Genomic DNA, 23,212 nt, shown 5'->3' with positions numbered 1-23,212 from the left:
GTGGTGAGCAGTGTCACACAGGTTGACAAACGGGCCACTTCACAGACACGGGGTGACTGGTAAGTCTGTATAGAAACTTATTCCGGAATTTCTGGCGATAGATGCTCTGAGTTTGAAGTTAGGGTGATACATTCTGTTTGGCTGATGAGAACAGAGAACACCATGCAGCAAGTAGTTTTCCGGAGGTGCTGAACCTCCTATAAGGATTTTCATTCATCTGTCGAACTGGCGTCAGAGCCCCGTCCGTCCACACTGCCACCAGCGTCTCCTCTCGGCCGCCTCACATCCTCCTCGTGGTTTCCGCCTGCCGGGCTCAGAAGGACGGAGGGAGGCCCTGCAGCAAGCAGATTCAGTCTCTCTCATCCTCGAGAACATTTCCATGAGAATCAAGCCAAAACTGAGGGGGAAAGAGAGGCAGTCACGCCGTTCGTTCCAACCCCTGGATCTCCACTAACCTCACGCAGGCCCGGTGAGTTGAGCTCCAGGCACTTTTTAGAGGAGCGAATGCCGTCGGAGCTGCTCGAGAATTCTGGGGTGCACGGTGCCCACACTCAGGAGCCCTGTGCCTCGAAAGACTGCGAGTGAGCGGCCGTGTGCCCTCAGCATCCTCAGCACCCTCGTATCCTTCCGCTTCCTCGGCAAGCATCCCACGGGCCATGCGGGTACGAGCTGCATCCACAATGGGGGCAGATAGGAACGGGATGGATGGAAACCGTCGGTGACCCGTTACAGGAGCTTTTAAAATAGCAGAACGGACACACACACAGCCCTGTAAGCAAGCAGCCTACGGGCCTGGTATCAGGTGACTCCTGATTAAGTGAATGAGCCCAATTCACTTCACAGTCTCAGTAATGCTCTGCTGTGACGGAGTCATTTGAAATTCCTAGGATTTGGTCCTAACGGCCCTAATGTCAGTAACCCCACTTGCTTGTGAAATGCTTCCTACTCCTGAGAGTCCCACATACACACACATCACAGAACGGAATCTTTAACAAAAGTCTTTTGAAATCGCTACGGTCATGGTCTTGTCAGGACAGAAGTTACGCGACCCATGAGGGACGATGGTTCAGCTCCACCAGCCACTGGACGGCATGAAGTCCACGCCCGAGGGGCCACGGTGGAGTCTCAGTATTTCCGTGAGTGTTCTGGTGCCACGACAAAGCTTAGGATTCTGATTACAAGGGGATCGGTCATCTTTCCTTCTCATGGTTTGCAAAGAACACCACAAGACCTAGTTTTAAAAACACCAGTGTTCTCGTGTAACAGATATTCTTCCTGAACACCTGGGTGGCCCTAGTCAATCGACTTGGGCCACGAAACAGGAGTCTGCCAGCCCTCTGCGGCTGCTCTCCTTTAAGCCTCAGTGCCATCTAGAGATCCTGGGCTTCCTGCTCAGAGTGCCAGGCGGTGCTGGGAGCCAGGGACTGACCAGGGAGCCCGACGCACCCCCGTTCTCAAGGAGCTCACCCTCGAAGGTGGAGACAGACCCATAAAGGCAGCTTCATTGTGGTGTCTCGTGTGCTAAGACAGGAGAAAGCTCAGGGTATAAGGGACGCACCTAGCAGGGGCACCTGACCCATTTATATTTTACAGGGAGAGAGAGAAAAATTAGTTTATGTTACTAATGTGAAATATAGTGATCTGTTAGGTTAACAGGAATTTCTCTCTAAGTAGAATGCTGGTTGCCAGGCGCTGGGCTGGGGGAAATGTGGAGACGCTGTCTAAGGGTACGAACCTCCAGGGAGAGGACGAGTGAGTGGTGGGATCTAACGCACAGCAAGGGGACTGTGGCTTCAGCGCTGCAGCGCACACCTGGAAGTGGCCTGGAGAGTGGATCGGAAGCGTTCCCACCACGCGCACAGTGGTAATTACGGGAGGTGATGGAGGCGCTACCTGACCTGATTGTGGTAATTATTTCACGATACACACATGCATCGGATCGTCACTTTGAACACCTCACGCTGACACGATGTTACATGCTAATTATGTCTCAGTAAAGCGGAGGGAAAGACGAATCTGGGGCAGGAAGAGCCCCCGGAGAGCGAGCGGGCCCTGCCGTGAACTTGCTGCGGGTGCTCCGAGTCAGTTGCGGATAACGAGACGCTGAGGCACAAACACATAATTTCTCTCCGGCTAACAATGCAAAGCACCAGTTTCCTCAAATCACAGACTTAAAGGCGAGCAGGACGTCCCACGTGATGGAGACAAAGGCAACTAACCTCACTTAAATATGGGACAAGAGCCGCCAGCCTGGGACACGAACTGATGCTTGACCACTGGCCACGCGATCGGGACAGACGGACACGTGTGGCAGCGCAGTCTGAGACCGTGACCTGCAGTCAGCCCTGACGGACGCGCGGTCCACCGCCCTTCACTGTCACCCACCCAACGCCAGCCGGGTCCTGACTGAACCCTGACTTACAAAAGAACATCTGCGTTTGAAGAACTTTCATGCTGTTACGTCGGGAAAAGAGATCGGGGAAAAGCCGCATGGTGATGCTAATTCACGTGAATCGGCTCCAGAGGGGCATCACGTCGGACCCCAGGCTGAAATACTCGCCACGACGCTGGGTGGACCACGCCTCACGTGGAATTATCCCACCAAACGGAGCTGCTGACGGTCAGCAGAGACAGGACACCAGAAGGCAGCGCGGCCAGAAGGAGGGAGGACCCTCCTCCTGATTAACAGCCCAGGAGAGGGGTGGCTGACGAGTGTGTGCCTCTGGGCCGCCCTCTCCAATCCATTAGTGAAGAGCTTAGGAAGTGCGCTGCCCACTGAGCTACCATGGATGCCGCCGTGAGGGAAACGTTATTTTCCATGAATGAGCCTGAAAATAGAGAAGTACAAACATCTGGCACCCACATCCCCGTATTTTATCAAAAAGACTATTGTCTTTTGGTGACCTTAATACCTATTGTAAATGTTAGTCTATTTTTTATTGACAAAAAAAAATAGCTGGTAAAGGACAACAACAATAATCATTAAAACATCACAAATCTGTGACAGACAATGGGGTGGAGCCACCACTCTCCTGTGTCAGCTGTGGGTCACGCCGCAGGGCCCCAAACTCGGGTCTACATTTCTGCCCAGCAACCCCAGCCCTGAAAAAATTAGCTCAAAGCTCATTCTAGAGTCAGATATAAACCCTCAGCCTTTCTTCTTACATAGGAATCTACTTTTGCCTATAATTTCTTTTGTTTTCTTTTAAGGAAGATTAGCCCTGAGCTAACTACTGCCAGTCCTCCTCTTTTTTTGCTCAGGAAGCCTGGCCCTGAGCTAACATCCGTGCCCATCTTCCTCTAGTTTATACGTCGGACGCCTGCCACAGCATGGCTTGACAAGCGGTACCATGTCTGCACCTGGGATCCGAACTGGCGAACCCTGGGCCGCTGAGAAGAGGAATGTGTGAACTTAACTGCTGCTCCACCGGGCCGGCCCCTTGCCTGCAATTTTCTATGACTTGCCTGGAAGGGAAGACAGGATATTTTTAAAAGTTAAGATCTAGGGGCGGGCCCGGTGGCACAGTGGTTAAGTTCACACATTCCCTTTGGCGCCCCGGGGTTCACTGGTTCGGATCCTGGGTGCGGACATGGTGTCGCTTGGCAAGCCATGCTGTGGTAGACATCCGACGTATAAACTAGAGGAAGATGAGCACGGATGTTAGGTCAGGGCCAGGCTTCCTCAGCAAAAAGAGGGAGATTGGCAGCAGTTAGCTCAGGGCTAATCTTCCTCAAAAAAAAAAAAATCTAAAACCCACTATCTTGCTTTGCTCTTCATGGATTTTTCTAAATAAATTCAAACGCGCCTTGTGAAGCTGGTGCTTGAAGCAGCATGATGTCAAATTGAAGATTTCAGGAGCATGGATGACAGCAGAGTGGCCAGTGTGGCTGCCCACAGCCGGCGGCAGGTCCGAGAGCTCACCAGCCACCGAGATCCCTTTATTTTATCGAGTTGTGTTGGCTGATGGCACCGTGTGAGTCTCAGGCGCACGTTATTACGCTTCTGCTTCTGTACAGACTGCACCGCGCTCACCACCAACAGGCCACAGATGCCTTTTCAAAAAACATGCACATTCGTTCTCAAGGCCCCCAGACCTCTGTTCTTCTCAAACCCTCATTCACTGAAAAACAAAACAAGAACACGGCTAATGGCTTCCTTGGAGCCTTTTCCGTTTCGGCCTCGCTCTGTCCTCCCCTCCCGGGGTCTCGGAGGCTCAGTGTCAAGTGTCCTATGAGAAAGCGGGGCCGCAGCCTGGGGAAGGCGCGGCCTCTGAGTGTGAGGGCAGCTGACCCCAGCGCATCCCGAGCTCTGCCCGTTTTCATCGCCTTTCCCACTGCGGCTTCCCGGTCGGCTGGGAGGAGTATGACGAGGGCACGCAGACTCCACCCAGCTCCACGTCTCACCGCCTGGTCTCAGCGGGGCTCTGCGCACGCCCACCGGTCAGGACTTACACGTCAGCCTCAGTTTCGTCCCCTGTAAAATGGGCACATTAAAGCACCCGCTTCTCAGGCCGCTGAGAGGGTAGGACGATTCATGCAGAACAGTCTAGAACAGCACCCCTCACGCAGCGCACACGTCCCCCCCCACCCCACCCCACCCCCGGCTGCCAGGGCGAGGAACGCAGGAGACGCGTGGCAGCGACTTCAGGAGGAGACAGGAGCGTTACACGAATGAAGCTAAGCGGATTGGTGTGCCTTCAATTACTGACACCCGGGCAGATCCTTGCCTTGGAAACATTAGGCTCAGCCCTCCAGCCTCTGTGTCTCGGGCCTAACAGTTCAGGATGGATCTCCTGGCCTTCCCTGCGACCTGGGCCGCGGGGGCTGTTCCTGCTCAAGCTCCCTGTGCTGACCGCAGAGCGGAGCTGCGTTTCTTCCTCCTCCCGCCTCCTCTGACTCGTGACGCCGTCAAACACCGACACCCCTCGCGGGGTAACACACGCAGGCTGACCCCCCAAACGCCTTCTGCTTCAAAATTACTCCCCCTCTCCCTTGGTTCTTTGTTCATTAATCTCAGCTTGAATTATTAACAGTCGTGACAGAGACCTGTGGCTCCACAGCCTACCAGAGCTCTTCCACGCGTGTCGTTGCTCGGAGTTCACAGCCAGGCTGCGATGGGGTGGCCGCTCCTGTTTTCGGGTGAAGAAGCTGGGGCTCGCTCTAGTCCACAGAGCTGGTGCACGGCCTACGTCGGGACCTACACTTCCGACTGGGGCTGTGAAGCTAGTCAGAATAGAAAGCTAGCTGTTTAAAGTAATTCATACTAGGCTGTGAATGACCAATAGTTTAAACCTATCAAGAGACACACACTTTTAAGAAGAGAGACCTGGAAAAGCTAATGAATTTATAAATGTGGAATGAAGGTCGGGTTTGTTCCTGCTAACCTGCGTGGCCAGCCCCAGACGGAGGTGTCTCAGGGTGTCTGCTGAGGCTGAGGGAAGTGTAGACTGTGCCCCCAGGGCATCTCGGGGCCGTCCCATCACAAGCAAGGGTGACGTTCCATGTTTGTCTTAAATGCACATACACTGAGCACTCTATTCCAGGTTTACTTTATAAAAACTCTAAAAATTACAACAGAGTGGAACTTTGCCGTGTTCGCCTGGTCCCTGGGTGCCGTCTCCCCGCTTCAGCGCTGTGAGATCCGTGTGGAGTCCCACAGACAGGTGCCTTTCCATTTCCATCTAAGTCATCCACATACACAGTCTGAGTCCTGTAGACAGACAGATGCCAGTGCGGAACAGAGACATGTCAGTGCGGAACAGAGATACGTCAGCGTGTGCGCACGTCTTTGTGCACCGATGGGGAAAAGTGAGACCAACCGCTCGATTTCATAGCTTCACGAAAAGCTGTGACTTACCAAACCAACCCTCTCTTCACCTCCACAGCCCAGACTCAGATATCCTGGAAGCTTGAGGACCCTCTAAAATTCTAACTTGAGACCCAGGACCCCGGGGACAGCTGCCCCACTCGGCACCATCCTGGCAGTTTCGACGGGAAGCCGAGCCCTGGCTCACATGAGGCCTTTGCTGCCCGTGACAGAGAGACCCCAGACAGGGCCCCTCCAGTTCCTACTCAACCCCCGTCATTTTCTCTGCTCGGTCCTCATCTTGAACTAGGGTATTTTGTGAGAAATAAAGCCGGCTGCCCCTGGGAAACCATAAGGTTATCAGTGGAAAGAACCGCCCTGCTGAGGAACGCGTGTGGTGCTGTGGGCAGAGCTGGGGCTTCCGGGAGCCTCTGCTGGCTCCTTCTCCCCTCGCCCCAGGCCCTCTGACTGGACTCTCGAGCCGTCCCACCCGCGGCAGCTCAGGAAGCACATTCCAGCAAACAGAATGAAAGGGGCCTTTGTACGCAGGAGGCCGCTATTTCTTCAGCAGACTCCCACATAAAGACTTTTTTGTTTCCTACTCTTTAGGAAAAACTGAGCTCCTTCTGAGCGGTCTTTGCAGAGGGAGGAGAAGCTGAAGAAGTGGAGGAGGCTCGTGGGGAGGCTGCGCTGGGGACAAAGGGGGCGGGGAGGTTAGAGACCCCGAGGGGGCTCGCAGCGTTCGGGCCGTGTGTCTGGGTGTGGTTGTCAGGTCTGGGTCACAGCCGCCAGGGGTCTTCTCCCAGAGGGACCCATCCATCCACGCAGGGAGCTTGTACAGAGATCCCCGTGCTCCATCCCCAGGGAACCAGGTTTTCATGTGTGGACTCAATGTCCTCTCCTTGTCTTCTCCTTTTCTTTTCATCTAAGAAGCCACATTTTATATTTTACGAGATTCGCTAGCAATTTTCTTCCCATCGTCCTATCCTATTTGTCTCTTTTACGAAAGAACCATAATGTCCTCAACATTTCAGGCGTCCCCAAATCTGAGCAGTCCGTGGGAGAAGACCAGGGTTCTACAGTCTGACTTGTCGACCGTCACATTGTACACACAGGAAAAAGGATTATAATAAAGTCTGACTAATTCATTCTTTATTAATTAAACATGCAACAAAACTTGATTATAACGCTGTCATCCCCCTTTCTCCTCAGGGATCGTCCCAAGACCCCAGTGGATGTCTGAAACCACAGATAGCACCGAACCCTATTCACCATGCTTTTCCTGGACATACGTGCCTATGATAAAGCTAATTTATAAATGAGGCACAGTAAGAGATTTACAGAAATAACTAATAATAAAATAGAACAAGTGTAACAACACACTGTCATAAAAGTTACCATAGATCTCGGCAACCTCAGCATACGACCATTGTTTTCCTTATTAAGTTGAGAACTTTCACCTTCTCACTTAAAGGAAGCACTTTACGGCTTCCCTGTGGTGTGTCCGAGTTGCCAGCACCACTACTCTTGTGCCTTGGGGCCGTTATTAAGTAAAATGAGGGTGACTTGAACATGCACCCTGTGACACAGCAACAGTCGATCTGATAACCCAGGCGGCTGCTGAGTGACTCACGGGCGGTGGCGTGTACAGCTTGGATCCGCTGGACAAAGGGATGATTCACATCCCGGGCGGGATGGGGCAGGATGGCTCAAGATTCATCACGCTACTCAGAAGGGCTTGCAATTTAAAACTTACGAGTTGTTTATTTCTAGAACGTTCCATTTAATATTTTTGGACCGTGGTTGACGGAGGGTAATGGAAACTACAGAAATCAAATCGGCAGATAAGGGGAGACAGCTGTATAAATGAATCCAGGTAGCACCACTTGTGAAGAAAACGTTAAGGAAAATAGTACAAAGAGAAAATGGTAGGGCTTTAGACACGCGGATGCATCGAGAAGTGAAAAGGGTGCTGCTTATTGCAATTCTGTGTCAGCGTCATTAAAACAGGGTGTCTGCAGGAGACAGAAGTGAGCTGAAGATAAAGCTTCTAATTTTTTAATGTTTTTTCATGATTTGAAAAATCCTTCCGAAGTTTAATTTACAAGGTCTCATTTGGCTTGAAAAGGCCCAAACTCTCGGCCTTAGGAGAACCCACGTCCGGGCGCCCCTGGCAGTGACGTCTGTCTCGGTGGCTCTGTGTCCCGGCCGCAGATGTGCTGGCGTCAGGAGGCAAGCGCGGGTCCAAGGTCCTTCACACCCCGTGTCCCGGCCTGATCACCCACCTGTGTCCTAAGGAAGAAGAGGGTCCCGTGGATCAGATGGGACATTCTGCACCCCGGCTCTCCCACAAACAGAAAGCCGCCCCTTTAAAACGCGCCCGAACGAGGGAGGGTTGGTAGGAATCATGGCGATGTGAGTCTGGGCTCTGCTTAGCCATCCCCCCAGCGTCCCGAGCTCTCTGCTCTGCTGGAGTCCTGCCCTTTCAGAAGATGCTGACAACAGTCACCTTTCTTCAGTACTCGCCACGAGGCAGGCCCTGTTGTAAGTACTTTAATTCACTTGATTCACTGAACTCTCACAGCACTGTTGGTGGGCACTAATATTACCCCCATTTTACACTGCTGGAAATGGATGCACAGGGAGGTTAGGAAGCTTCCCCGAGGTCACACAGCCGGCAGGTGACAGAGCTGGGATTGGAACGCGCACCATCTGGGTTTGGAGTCTTTGGATCTGAAAGGACCCGGAAACCGTCTTAATTCTCTCCTTTTAAAGGAGGAAGAACGAGATCCGGTTAAGTCAGGTGACGCATCTCAGGACGGACCGCGAGTTCTTGGCAAAGTCAGAGCAGAACCGGATCGCTAACCCTCGTGAATATGCTGCTCTTCTCCCCTCCGCTCCCCAGAGGAACTCAGGTTTTCCCCAGGAACACAGTCAAATCCTCGGTTGGGCCCTCTTGTCACCTCCCATTGTCTGCAAGGGGTGGAAGGGAAGGGGCACTAAGCACATCCAAGCGACACTATTCCAAGAGCTCGAAGACCCTGCACTCCCCTGGGCTCCACGTGCGAGCTCTGTGCAGAGCGAGTCTCCCCCATGTCCCCACCCCTGTTCCTGGGCTTCTCAGTCCTCCTGTGTCACAGTTTGTAATTAGATTGGCAGTTGTGTGTCTTCACTTCCCGTCTCCCGGCTGGACTGCGAGCTCCATGAGGACGGGGCCGTCCCCACCTTATTCGCCATCAACACCTGGAGCCTGGTACATAGGAGGTGCTCAGTGAGCATTTGTTCCGTGAACTCGCCCCCAAGACTTGGCAACAGTGTTAAAGATGGTCTCGGGCTGCTCCAGTTTCCTGATAAACCTCTGTCTTCAGTGCTCGTTACTTCTCCCCGACACTGACCACGTCGCCGGTTGGGGGGGGGGGCGGGGCGGGCGACGTGCCACACAGACAAAGTCTCCATCAGCAGAAGGTTGGTTGGCTGACAAAGCCCCTTTCATTCAGGGTCCAGGAACCCACCGGGAAGGGCTGGCTGTACGGTCAAACCTCAATTGTCAGACTCGGTAAAAGGGAAAGATCAGCCCCAAACATCTAAATTATGGGATATAGCAGGGAAACGTATTACTTTAGGTTCTTGGGGGGACTCAGCGGACGTGGGCAGAGTTTGCTGCAAGCATTTCAACGGGGACCCGCTTGAAAGTCTAGACACAATCACCCGTGTTTGGTCTGATCACTATTACACGCAAAGAGCTGCTTCCAAGACTGTAAGGACGTTCAGAACAAATCATTCTTTGAACACTTTAAACGTCACCCTTACAACCTTGTCCACACACTGTTGCCTTATGATCACTTGCGTTATTCTCCACAAAGAAAAGTTTTGTTGAGTAAAATGAAGTGTCAGTTCCATCACTAACTGAAACAAAACAAAGGGAACTAATAGAATTCAAATTAACGAAGCTTTTGCTCTAGCTGAATTGTAAGTTTTCTAAGTTTTGTTTCCTTGGTGATGATATTTCTCCAAAAACAATACCACTTTGTGTTCCCTTCACAGTGAAGAAAACAGACTCAAGTCAGCAGCATTAATTCTGTGCCCGAGTCATCCGTGTGCTTCAGTTTCTGCTCTACAGCTGGGTCCATGTAAAAGGAGCCTTATTTTTGCGCTGTTAGTGTATTTACTTACTTATTTTGAGAAGCACAAATTATCGGAAAGAGCCTGCAGGTGACAAGGGAAGTGGTCTGTGACGGGGAGCACACGAGAGGAACAGCGGCTGCTTCATTTTCAGAAAACACCTCTGTGCGAGCTGGGATGGATGGATGTTTTAAAGTTTGCATTCAACCCTTAGCCTCATCGTATCAAGAGGAAACTGCAAAATCCGCTCTCCGTTTTAAATGAAGGAGATAAAAGCCAACTGTATATTTTTAAAGACGCTGTCTGTTGGGACTCAGGTCTTCATGAGAACAACTCAGAAGTGGAGTTATGGGAAGGCTGCTCAGAGCAGAGATGGTGCGTGACCACGCCTTGGCCACGCGGCCAGATCTTGCCGTGACAGGCGCCTCTGACAAATAAAATTGCTCTGGGGATCGCAGCTCTCCTGTGTGCCCCACGGCTTTCCCCATCACTTCCGGCTCTTTCCCCTGTGGCTTCTGTCTTCTGTCCTTTGTTGGAGAAGGAGCTGGGGCTTGTTTGCTGGTTTTTAATATGCTATAGTGTATCTGATGATTAATGAGGACAAGGTCAAAAGTTCAGATTTACTTTTGTGATTGAAATAACATGGCTAAATAGCTCAATGGTGTGGTTTCAAAAAAAGCCTGATCTTCACTTCCAGGGAACGAAAAGCCTCCCTCAATTAATCCGAAATGCCTTTAACCAGAGGAAATTCGTGGCAGGATTTCTGCCACTTGCTGGAGGTCAAGTAATCAGAGACACAGTTCGGATAAACTCAGCACCGGCCGACGTCCTGGCTCGACCGCCTGGACCAGGTTGCATCTCGCAGGAAGAGTCCAGAGAGACGCAGTACGAAGGGAACCAGTCATGTCCTGCCCACCTGACAAAGAGGATGCAGCTTTCCTGTGTCTGCTCCTGGGGCTCAGCAGGGCCCCCCCCGAGAAGTTGCTCCCTCTCCACCCCTCCTCCCACAGCGGCTGGGTTTCTCTGGGAGGCATGCTGACTGGGTACAGTGACTCCAGAGCACTTGGGGACTATTTCCACATCGATGGATGAAATTTCAGAAATGAGGTATCGCTTTGAAAGGGTGGGGGGTCAGCTGGAGAGGCGCTCACATGCCCAGGGGCTGTCCACGGCTTGGGGAAAGGCCATGTCCTTCCTGGCCACCATCTCCTCCTCTCCAGCCAGAGCCTTACTGTCGGCAGCTCTACCCGCCTGGTGTCCAAGTCAGCCCAGAACAAGCCTGGCCGCGTGTACAAAGTCAGATCTCCAGCAACAGTGAGGTCCAAAATAGATTCTGCTTCTTAAGCCTTATAGCCAGAGCACCAGGGAACACCTGGCCCCAGGTGGCGTTCCCCACACCCACCCATCAGGCCGGGCCTTCTGCCCCCAGCAGCCAGAACTTGCTCCCTGAATCTTAACAAATGCTCTTAGCTGAGCGACAGCTTCAAAGCTGGCAGATGGCCCTGAAACCCCAACACCCGTCACCATCTGGCAGCCCCGTCCCTCCCACTGCAGCCCCGGGACACCTGCACCAACCAGGCGTGGGCCAGGCGGCCGTGCACGGCCCCCCCACACCACAGCAGCCAGGTCTCCCCAGGCCCTGTCTTCCACGCCTGGCTTCCTCCCCTCTCACTGGCTATTGCTGAAGCTGCACCAGCTACAAACCCTGTTCTCCCAGGAGAGTGTGTTTAATCTGATTGATCTCCATTTCTTTTTTTCAGGATTATTTTGGTGGTGAAATTTTAGCACTTTAAGATGTTATAACGTTGGCATCCCAGAGACTGGAATATGAAACATCAGCACAGAGCGGAAGCCAACGTGCAGATTTTCCCGCCATGTTCTGCCAACGGTGCTCTATTCTCAACGACTCTGTCTGCAGGGGGCAAATACCAGGCATGTTCCAGCAGCCACTAGATTTCTGTATTTTCTTCTGGTTAAAATAGTAGCAGATCTGAAATACGGCTTTCCATCTAAAATTAGCCTGTGGTTAGACACTATTAGCTACCGCTCAACACAACGAGATTTCATACAGAAATAAAGTGATTCTGTAGATGGAACAGTGCATGATTCCACTCACTGCGCCCACCGCTCTTTACTCACTTGGTGCTGGCTCTACGCATTACGTTGTACAGCAGGAGATAAAGAAACAAGCAGGAGGAGGTGCCTGTTCTCAAGGAATTTATCTTTGAGGCTGACTTTGATAATCATCTTTTATAGTCCCACTGTATCCTTTGTGTTTCCAATGCCTCTCTCTGGAAATGATGGTAATCTCAGTGTTACCTTACAATAAATACTGTTGTCATCTGTCACCTGCTGCCACACTTCCAGAAGAAGAAAAAGGCTGGATGTGGGACTCTGCCATGGGTTTCTGCTCAAGAGGAGCCTATAGCGTCTGTTTACCACACGGTCCTTGAGTCACTCATATGGACAAAAACGATTACCTCATGCTAAGTGTGTGCTCCCTTCAAAGAACTCATTTAGAGCAATGCCATTTTTTTCCAAACAGCATTTTGTCACAAAATATTTTAGAAAAGGATCAATTTCTATTGCAGAGAAGTTATTTTAAGGGCTTAAAATTCATAGAGGAAGGTTTTTTAAAAAAATAAAAAGTCACTCTAACTCTGATTGGAGGGGAAGGCATCTGCAAGGACTGGGGTTTGTTTGAAAGGTGATGTGAGCCAGACCCTATACCAACAAGGTGACCACAGTGGAGAACAAGTGGCCTCTAATATTCGCTATTAACCCATTTCCCCCAATCTTCCATTTCTCCCAAGTTCACTCTGTTTTTCTGCAGCCTCTCTAAGTCCCATGGCATCCTGAGAGCAGCTTGGGCGTCTTTCGTGAATTCGTTTATGCTCTTTGTTCTATTTGTGTTATTTGAGGCAGTCACAGTTTACAAGGAACAGAACACCTTATAAGTCAGTCGTAATTATTATACTCAAATGCATCCTTTTCCCTCATAACAGAGCAGAGGTGCAATATGATAAAATATAAGTTTCTCAACCAAAACTTGTATTCTTATCCATGAGCCAGTTAACCGCCTTTACAAGGCTCTTTTCCTTTAAAGACAATGCCCTTATTCTAGGAAAAGAACCGAGAAGGTGAGAGAAGCACAGGGACAGACCTTGAACTGGTTGATACTGAGCTCTACACGCAGCCAGTCTCTCAACAGCTGAGGAGAACGGCACCTTTGGGTTACACAGTTTTCAAATAAGGCAAAGGCAGAACAAACTCGTATGTAGAAAGAAACGCCCCTGAAGTTTAAACCCAAGCCAGAAGTCATGAAGTGGCAGGCTCGTTGGCAACGAGGCACGACGCCAGGTCACGTGAGTCTCTTGTCCGTCTCCCCTGTTTCATCACAGAGGCCCCGATCATATTAGCTTCAGGTTTCTTCCAAAGCTGTGAATATGTGAGTGACTCTGGTCAATATTAAAGACCAGTTCAAGGGGCCGGCTCAGTGGCGCAGTGGTTAAGTGCCTATGTTCTGCTTCTTGGTGGCCCACGGTTCGCCGGTTCGGATCCCGGGTGCGGACACGACACCACTTGGCACGCCATGATGTGGTAGGTGTCCCACATATAAAAAAAGTAGAGGAAGATGGGCACGGATGCTAGCTCAGGGCCAGTCTTCCTCAGCAAAAAGAGGAGGACTGGCAGTAGTTAGCTCAGGACTAATCTTCCTCAAAAAAAAAAAGAAAGAAAGACCAGTTCAAACCTGTATTACACTTAAAAGAACACGCTTCAAATAAAATCTGATCAAGCTAACTAGCCCATGGGAATCAGTCCAATGAGCGTCATCAGCCAAGATCTCTCTGTTACTAGACCCACCAGGCCAGGGTCACCCAGGAGCTCCCCTGGTTTGCACTGATTAGGTGTTTCACTTACAAACGAATTAATTAATTAGTGAGAAGCCCCTGAAGCACATTACTCCTGCGGTCTATTTAAAGCTTTAAATAGATAAAAACTGCCGACATCTCATCACTACCGGGTAATGTTACACGGGGCTTAGAACTCAAGGTGATTTCCCAAACCTCTCGCTGAAACAGTTAGCGTTTGTTCTAACCCCTCCTCCCGCTGGGTGCCCTCGGAGAGGAGGACCCTTCAAGAAGATGCAGCGGGAGACTAGGGCAAGAGCCGTGGTTTCTGCCGTCAGCGTTCCAAGCGGACCGAGCTGAGCAAGATGGCGGTCCTCTTGACATCTATTCCATGTTGCCTACCGACCCCTATGCGGTGACACCACCATGTCTGGCAGCCTCTGGTTGGGATAAAAGTGGTGACAGACTGACACAAGAACCAAAACGGAACCACTACCTTCTCGAGAACCAGAAGGTGACTGCAGCCTGAGACCTTCTCCAAGGTACATAAATAGGCGAGTGAACTAACAAGAAAGCCTGAACTCTGTGCCGGACACAGCGACTCCCAGTTCCGAGCACTCATGTGGAGACTTCTCCCCAAACACAGTCAGACAGGCCTACCCAACAAGCGAAGCAGGGAAAATGTGAAATTAGGCCAGAAAGAATTTTGTGTGTCCTTTATGAAACTCATTCATGCAAATGAAAGAACGTCATTTGGTTATTTGTGGACATAATTTGGACCCAGGGGTGAAAATGTCTTTCTCAAGAAACTGAAGGAGTTACTGGCGTTGATCTTTACTGAGGAAGCCGCCAGGGAAAATCTGAAAATAATCTTGGGAAAAGAGAAACATCTGAACAATTAAGTCAGACAGGGGTGAATGCACATAACACCTCGCAGGCTGACTGCCTGCATCCGGGTAAGTTTCCAGACCAGGATGGGTGCACTCAGGAGCTTTAAAGAACTTCTGGGCGAAACTGTGGAACTGCTGGCCAAAGCACTAAGTCAGCAAACGTGAAAAACTCCTCAAAATTAGGCAAATGATTAAGGTGGTCAAAATTCATAAATTCAAAAGCGTAAATATGGGCCGGCCTCATGGTGCAGTGGTTAAGTTCGGTGTGCTCCACTTTGGGGGCCCAGGTTTGCAGGTTCAGATTGTAGGCATGGACCTACACCACTCATCAGCCATGGTGTGGCAGTGACTCACATATAAAAAGTGGAGGAAGATTAGCCCTGGATGAAAGGAGTATATTCCATTTGATGTGGTGGTTGATGGTGGTAAATATAGAAAACAGATTAAGTGGAGATACCACACAACTAACCTTTCTTTTCCATGTATATATGCGTGCATGCACACACACATCCACGCTCACACACGTGCACATACACACTTGCACACACACATACATGCATGCATGCTCACACACATATGCACACGCACACACAGCTCTGATGCAGCCCGACCCCCAGCCATGCTGTATTTGTTCCATGCAGTTGCAGAAGCAGAAGGCGCACAGCAAAGTCCACCCCACGCCCTGCTCAGCCCCTCGCCCCGCAGCCCAGCTCTGAGCTGCGTGCCCTCAGCTGCGGCCCGTTACATCATGGCTCAGGACCGGCTCGGGCGGCAGCAGCACTTCCAGAAGCTCGAAGGCTGAACGCGACCTGGAGGAGAAGCGCAATTCTGGAGGCCGTGAGCACCTCTGCACAGACGGGCCCACCTGTCCTGAGGCGAGCGCAGCTGAGTGCGGATAGTGTGGGCAGCGGGCAGGGGGTCAGGCCCGCAGGCATGAGGGCCTCTCCTCCGTGACTCGGTTAACGGGTCAGCCTGACTTCTGCCAGATCCTCCCGAACTAACCACAAGTGGGCACAGATTTTTTAAGTCCGCAGGGTGGCAAGCTAGCCCCAGCCAGGCTGCTGGGCCCAGAGTGTGTGCCATGTGCCACCGTGCCCCAGGCTGAGAGCGCGTTGCTGTGAAGCCAGGTGGAAAATGAGGGGGGAGGCACGTGGCCTGTGGAGCTGGTGGCGCCTCGCCCCCAGCAGACGTGTCTCCATCCAGCCCAGTGTCCATCACTTTCCCCACCTCCCACATCTGCCCTTTTGAACATTTCCTCCTCTTGAACTCCTTTTCTCAAACTGCTGCTTCCAGCAAATGTGTGGGCCCTACGTGCGCTGCCTCCAGCCCGTGTCTGGCCCCATCTCCTGCTCTGACTCTTCGGGCCACACGGCCTTTTCCAGTGTCTCAAGCCCCCGGCCCGTTCCAACTGGAGGCACTGTAGGCGAGCTGTTTCTTTGCTGCCAGCTGAAGATTAGCTGTCTGTAGATGTGCAGTGTTGTTTCTGGGCTTTCAGTTCTGTTCCACTGATCTGTGTGCCTGTTTTTGTACCAGTACCATGCTGTTTTAGTCACTATGGCTTTATAGTACATTTTGAAGTCAGGGATTGTGATATCTCCAGCTTTGCTCTTTTTTCTCAGGATTGCCTTAGCAATTCGGGGTCTTTTGTTGCCCCATAGGAATTTTAGGATTCTTTGTTCTATTTCCATGAAGAATGTCTTTGGGATTCTGATTGAGATTGAGCTGAATCTGTAGATTGCTTTGGGTAGTATGGACATTTTAACTGTGTTTATTCTTCCAATCCATGAGCATGGAATGTCTTTCCATTTCTTTATGTCATCATCCATTTCTTTCAATAATGTCTTATAGTTTTCACTGGATAAGTCCTTCACCTCCTTGTTTAAATTTATTCCTAGGTACTTTATTCTTTTAGTTACTATTGTAAATGGAATTGTATTCTTGAGTTCTCTTTCTGTTAGTTTGTTATTGGAGTATAGAAATGCTACTGATTTTTGTAAGTTGATTTTGTACCATGCAACTTCGCTGTAGTTGTTGATTATTTCTGATAGTTTTCCAATGGATTCCTTAGGGTTTCCTATATATAAAATCATGTCATCTGCAAACAGTGGGAGTTTCACTTCTTCATTGCCAATTTGGATTCCTTTTATTCCTTTTTCTTGCCTAATTGCTCTGGCCAAAGTTTCCAGTACTCTGTTGAATAAGAGTGGTGATAGTGGGCATCCTTGTCTTGTTCCTGTCCTCAGAGGGATGGCTTTCAGAAAAGAAAAACATTTTAAATGCAGGTGTATTCACCGTCAAGTTCTATCAAAACCCATCGTGCCCAAACCGTAGTGTGCTGTGTGTCCATCAGCGGGGTGAGCAGGCAGATGCAGAAACTGTTAGAAGACATCTTGTATTATCAATGGGCACGAAGTGTCTTCTGAAGAATAACTTTTTCAAGAAATGAAGCTGATCAAAAACTTGCTGAGACACAATGTGACCTGGAAAATTGCATTTGAATCTCACGGTGGTTGTGGAGGCAGATGCCTTTTAGAGCCTGGATTTTGGGCATGTTTTGGAAATATGCATGAGTCAAAAGGCTTGAAGTTTCTATCTGATTAGAATTTAGGTCACAGCCACTCTGTCACTAATCTGAGTTCTTCCCATAACCACAGAGTTGGTAGTGGTTGCCAGTTTCTGATCTTGTGGGGACATAAGGAAAATACTGGATACATCTAATAAAGTTCCTGACCCACTAGGATTTATAGTACAGGTCTGCGCTACTCGAATAACAATATCCTCGTTGATCTTAGAGGAGAAAAGGAATAAGGGGTCTGGAAAACTCCACAAAAGCCTGGATGCCATGGAGGTCTGGACTGTGTATGTTCACTGCTGCAGAAGAGGAAGAAAAATCACAATAACCTAAAAACAGATGTCTTTTTCTGCCTTGCCCAAGATTTTCAATATCAGCGATGATGTTACCAGATGTGAACACACACGTCTCTGCCCCACTCAAACCACACACAGTCAATTCTCATTATTCACGGCCTTCCGTTCTATCGAGTTCCCACAGACACTGGATTGGCAAATACTGAAGCGTCATGTCTGGGGAAGTACAGGGTCAGGTTCCTGGGAGCCTCTGGTCACAACATTCAGTCAATCGATCAACATACAGCCTTGTTTTATGTGTATTTCTATTTAAAGCCATTGTATTTAAGACACTGTATTGATTGTTGGTTCATTAACGTTGAACTCGGGGCCAACAGTACTCGTTGTCACCCCTGAACACAGCATTTGACATTCGTATTTTCCCCGTCAGGCACAGCTCAGCCTTCCTGCACGTAGGAACACTGGCCCGCACTTCAGCACTATGCTTGGGGCACTGGAAACAGTAAAATCACCACCAACAGAAAAAGGCACAATAATGGGGAAACGGGGCACTCGACAGATGGTGACAAGAAGGCTTGTTTGTAGTGGGAGTGCTGACACAAGGGGCAGGGGGACCCTTGGTGGGACCTCGCTGGGACCATGTACGCTGAACACCTCCAACCTTCACTCGTCTGCCTGTGTCTGCAAACGACTGTGAAAGTGCCATGGGTACTGATTCGGGGATTACAAGTAAATTTAGCAAGTGGGCAAATTCACAAATATGGAATCCATGAATAGTGAGGATGGACTGTACTTTGTTCATGGAACTCTTTCTGGAAGCTACGAATTACACACCATTGCTCTGAACTTGCATGTCAAGAATCTGAGGAGTGAGGTAAATTGCAGAGAAAAAACAATCTTCGGTTTTGGGAAAATAAATTTGGGGGTAAATTTTAATGTGCTAGTGATGATCAATGGTGACTTTCTAAATGAGCAATCAGTAAGGGAGGTAAATGTTTCTTTAAGATTTCTTGTGTAGTCATTAGTAAAGCAACTTAATAAAAATTACATCCAACAGCTTTCTTCTAGACATTCTCCAGTGATTTCTTGTTTTCACTCAATAGGTGGATGCTGTGTGTTTCAAACATGGCAGCAAACAGAATGTGCATATTAGTTGACGTTTCTTCTAAATTTCTCTGTAATATCCACCTACATCATCTCAACTGAGTGCATACTATTCCACTGAGCTGTCCGATATTTTGATTGCTTCCAATGTTTGCTATTATAGATAGCTCTACTATAAACGTTTTTAAAGAAAGTTTTCCTTTTAACATTGTCTCCGAGGATAAACTCCGAAAATGGATAGAGAGAGAGAGTCCCCTGATTGCTGTAACGACATCAGCTGGGTCCTTTGGAGATGCTGGCAGGCTTCTCCCGGGTGGTTCTGTGTTGCTGGTTTTATTTCTTTAACTTGCTAAATTAAAAGGTGTGAAATTGTATCTCATGGTTGTCTTGGTTTGCATTTACTTTATTACTCTGAGGATGAAGAGCTTTTTCATTGTTGATTCTGTCATTTCCTTAGTCAGTCATCAAGCCCCTAGCGGCCCAGGTCAGACACTGTCTCTGCCCTCGGGGGACCTCACCTCTGCCTTTGCTTTCACACAAATGCCTGTTAAAATTCAACCAACTGCCAATGGAAGCTTGTGTCATCTTTTTAGCTTTGAATAAGCACCTTATTTATTTAAATTTAGACAATAAATCTTTACCTGTCATATTGCTGATATCTTCCCAATTCAGTTTTTCCTCAGTTTTGATTGAATAATTTTAATTTTTACATAGTTGTAAATAATCATATTCAAAATATTTAACAATTTGCAAGATAAAATATTAATATGCAATGTAGTAAACCAAAATATTTATCCAAAATATAGTTAACATTCCTTTTATTTGCCAAATTAACTCCATCCTAAAATATTTGTAAGTGATATATTATGGAGAAAAAGAATCACCAAAATATTCTAGAAATTTCCAAGTCATTTGTTGATTGTTAAGATTGCTGCTGCTGCGATCCGGTTGCTGGCGCTGTGACCCAGCTAAGTGACACCCTGTTCAAGCCATGTAAAAACCACACCGATGGGTTCGTATCCCTTCGTGGTTGTTGTGGGGCTGGTTTATTTCAATTCAAGATGCCCCAAAATATTCATTCTGGGGCTGGCCCCGTGGCCGAGTGGTTAAGTTCGCGCGCTCCCCTGCAGGCGGCCCAGTGTTTCGTTGGTTCGAGTCCAGGCCGCGGACATGACACTGCTCATCAAACCACGCTGAGGCGGCGTCCCACATACCACAACTAGAAGGACCCACAGCGAAGAATATACAACTATGTACCAGGGGGGCTTTGGGGAGAAAAAGGAAAAAATTAAATCTTTAAAAAAAAAAAAAAACCACACCGATGACTTCACCATTACACAGACACCCCCGAAACTTCCCGGGTCTGTGCTGCAGTGGAAGCTCCGCGGCGGGCACCCACCTGGATGCCCGTGGCCCCCAGAGGTGGGCCTCCGTTGCTGCCCCACTCCTCTAGTCCATTCCCACCACCGTGGCCTTTGTGGGTGACATCGTTAGACAGCTGACCATCTCAGTGAAGAGGTAGCTTCTCTTTGCCACCCGATATGAAACATTTCAGTACTGGAACACCCAGAGCGGCTCCACCAGTGTGTACCAGCTGACCAGCAGCCCCGGCTACCCCGTAGTAAGCACTGTGTGTGAAACGATTCTTCAGAAACGTGACTGTCGCAGATCTGACACCTGCTTCGATGACAGATCCTGTGCATCCCCAAATACTCTAGATGGTCAACTTGGCAGAATGTGGGAACACACTGGAATCACCCTTGCACGCTCCCCATGGGAACTCTGCACACACGGGCTAAATAGCTAACTAAATAAACAAACCCCAAAGTCAGCTGACGAGAGCGTTTGGAGACTGCAGGCAAATTTACGCCATCGCGTTTATTCAACTGTGAATACTGAGTTACTCTTTCTGGCAATTAGACGACCGATAGATTCAAACCCCCTTAAGGCCAAGTCATGGCTGGAAGAACCTAGAAGGTGACAGTGACGGAGAATTTTCTCTCTGCCCCCTCCCGTCCCCCACCCCGACCGTCTCTACTGTCTTCCAGGGAACGTGCGAACAAGGAAATGGGATTGCTTCTTGAGAGTAAAGCTGTCGAGTCTGTGAAGAAACATTTTCCAAAATTCAGAAATGAGGCGGAAAGACGAGTGTGCCCTTCCAGTGTCGCACTATCACACATCTAAAAGCTTGCCCAGCTTCACCTGACACCGTAGGCAAAGGTCAGGTTTTTGATTTACTGTTGCTTAGGGCCCAGACTCCACGAAGCTAGGTGTTCACTTAGAATGATAAATGAGAGAGGATTTTTTCTGGTAGAAATGCAAGCTATTTGATTAAAAAAATAACCCCAAGTTTATGCCTTTATTGTCTGTAGGGCATTAGCCAGGTTTGCATGTAACTTGGCAACACTATTTCATTCTTTCTCTCACTGACTGTATATATTCCTGCATTCTTTAAATCAGATTATTCAGCCCTGTTTCCTTCCATGGGTTAATTAAAGATTTGACACCTGCTCGCTATGTATGTGTATGAGATTCACATTGCTAACTTTTTCAAAATTAGCTTTGACACCCATAACCTCATGGGTTGCAGTGGAGATGGGCAAAAACATCACCAAAGAGACAGAAGGACTTCCAGACACGGCTGACAGATTGACAGTGGTGACTTGCCAGCATTAATTTGATCACCTGTCAGTTAGGAAGGGGAAGCTGGTGGGTCAGCAACGGAAGCTCCATAAGTAAGTGTCTACCCGTCTGCGTGCTGACCGGGGAATGTGGGGTCCCTCGGCAGGTGTATCCTACGTCTTCAGCAGGTAACCAGCCTGATGCACTAACACGAAAGCCCTACCTTGAGCTCCTCTTTTTGCATGTCCATGCTCACCTATAAGTTTTGGACTACAAGCCGGCTTCCCAGGCGGGCAGATGGTTCACTCGTCAGGCCCACACACGTCGCCCACGCAGCTGGGGGTTTCCTTATTCACTGAAAATTAATAAGTTGTCATTGGCATGTGATTTTACATCCTGGCTCTCCATGGAACCTGACAGGGCATGTCTGTGCTGGGACTCAAATCTGCTCTGGTTCTCCCACTGGCTCATGTTTCTAGGCCGCCGGCTGTGGCCACCCCAGATCGTATGCTTCCTCCAAGGCACGTGCCAGCTGCTCAGAACTCTGACACGTTTTTGGTCATTTGCTGTTAAATTTCCAATCCCCATGGCCAATGCTTTTATAAAATTTAACAAAAATATCCAGAAAAATGAAATTTAAAAAGGTCATAGAAAATACAAGCCCATTTTTTAATTCTTAGATTCAGTGGAATCCAAATTACTCTGTAATATACACAATGTAGAAGTTCCTTTTAAAAGCGTGAGCGTTTCTAAATGCTTGCTTCCAATTTGTGTGCTCGTCTCAGGTCCAGGGAGCCGTTCATCTGGGAGCTTGTTAGAAATGTGGATTCTGGGGCCTCACCCACGGCCCCTGAATCAGAGACTCTGGGGTGGGCCCAGCAGACTGTGTTAACAGGACTCCCACGTGATTGTGACGCGGGCTCGATTTTACGGGAATCCCTCACCCGGGGAGCGGATACGTCAGAAGTCGTGAGCCTGGATGTCAGACGGGCTGGGCAGCTACAGAAACGCAGTCTTGACGAGATGAGGATCATGAGGAAGGGTGGTTCCCTGGCGAACTGTGGCCTGGAGGGCCCACATGGAAGCATTCGGATCCAGACACACACACACCTCTGGTCAAACAAACCTCTACGGGAGAGTGGGAACCCCTGGTCTATTACCTTTTCTAAATGTGGATTTATAGTAATCTGCACTTTGATAAAGTGATGAGTCACTTTTGCCTGACAAGTGTTTCAGCTCAGATCATTGTATATCAAATCCTAAGAGTAGGAAGGCTTATTCTTGAGGTCTTTATTCTGTCACAATAATCTGCTTCCATTTTTAATTCTGTATCATTCTATTTTGAATAGTGAGATGTTCAAATACATTTTTAGTCATCCTTGAGTATTTCTTTTTCCTTGATAATTTGAAAGTTAATTCTTACCAATTAGTTTTAGAATAATTTTGTTGTATTCCATAAAGTGTCCTAACAACATTTCAGTTGAAACTGTTAACTATGGGTTAACTTTTAGTTAACTATTACTTCACTTGGTGATGAGTTAGAAAAAAGCAGGCTCTGGGTTCCCATCCCGGCTCTCGGCTGGCCCACTCTGTGACTCTGGCAGGACCCTGAGCGGCAGCCGTGACTGGGCACCAGCCACGCCTGCCCCTCAGGCCACTCAGGAATTAATGGAACAATGCGTTCAAATCACCCGAGAGCTCGCACGTGCTTCAAACGTCACTGCCTTTCCCTTCCTCCCGTCCCCAAATGCTAAAGATCCTCCTCTTCTCTGTCGCTTAACAGTCTTCTTTATTCCAGGAGAGAAAGAAGTGAGCAACACAGCAGTCCTGAAAGTGATACCTTTTCCCTTTGGACTGCTTGTCTACGACCTAATTATTTCATAGATAGTATTTTTATTACTATGATTTTTGGGTGAGTTGTACTCAGTCATAAAATGTGATGTATGATG

The 23,212-nt window shown here is 49.0% G+C and overlaps 1 protein-coding gene across 4 annotated transcripts in view; it reads right to left on the bottom strand.

Annotated features, from left to right (window-relative positions):
* The window catches only part of GNG2 (G protein subunit gamma 2), a 97,419-nt gene that overhangs the window by 38,031 nt on the left and 36,176 nt on the right, over nt 1–23,212 (bottom strand). Inside the window, exon 3 of one of the 4 annotated variants that reach the window (XM_070630399.1) lies at nt 21,520–21,618. The exons of the other annotated variants lie outside the window; for them this stretch is intronic. The gene's annotated coding sequence lies outside the window, so the exon portion shown is untranslated. The remainder of the gene's footprint in view (nt 1–21,519; nt 21,619–23,212) is intronic. 4 annotated transcript variants of the gene reach the window in all.

The sequence above is a fragment of the Equus przewalskii genome, chromosome 1 (genome assembly GCF_037783145.1).
Source record: "Equus przewalskii isolate Varuska chromosome 1, EquPr2, whole genome shotgun sequence".
Taxonomy (NCBI): domain Eukaryota; kingdom Metazoa; phylum Chordata; class Mammalia; order Perissodactyla; family Equidae; genus Equus; species Equus przewalskii.
The sequence above is the reverse complement of the archived record's forward strand: the minus strand, read 5'-3'. Positions and strand labels throughout refer to the sequence as shown.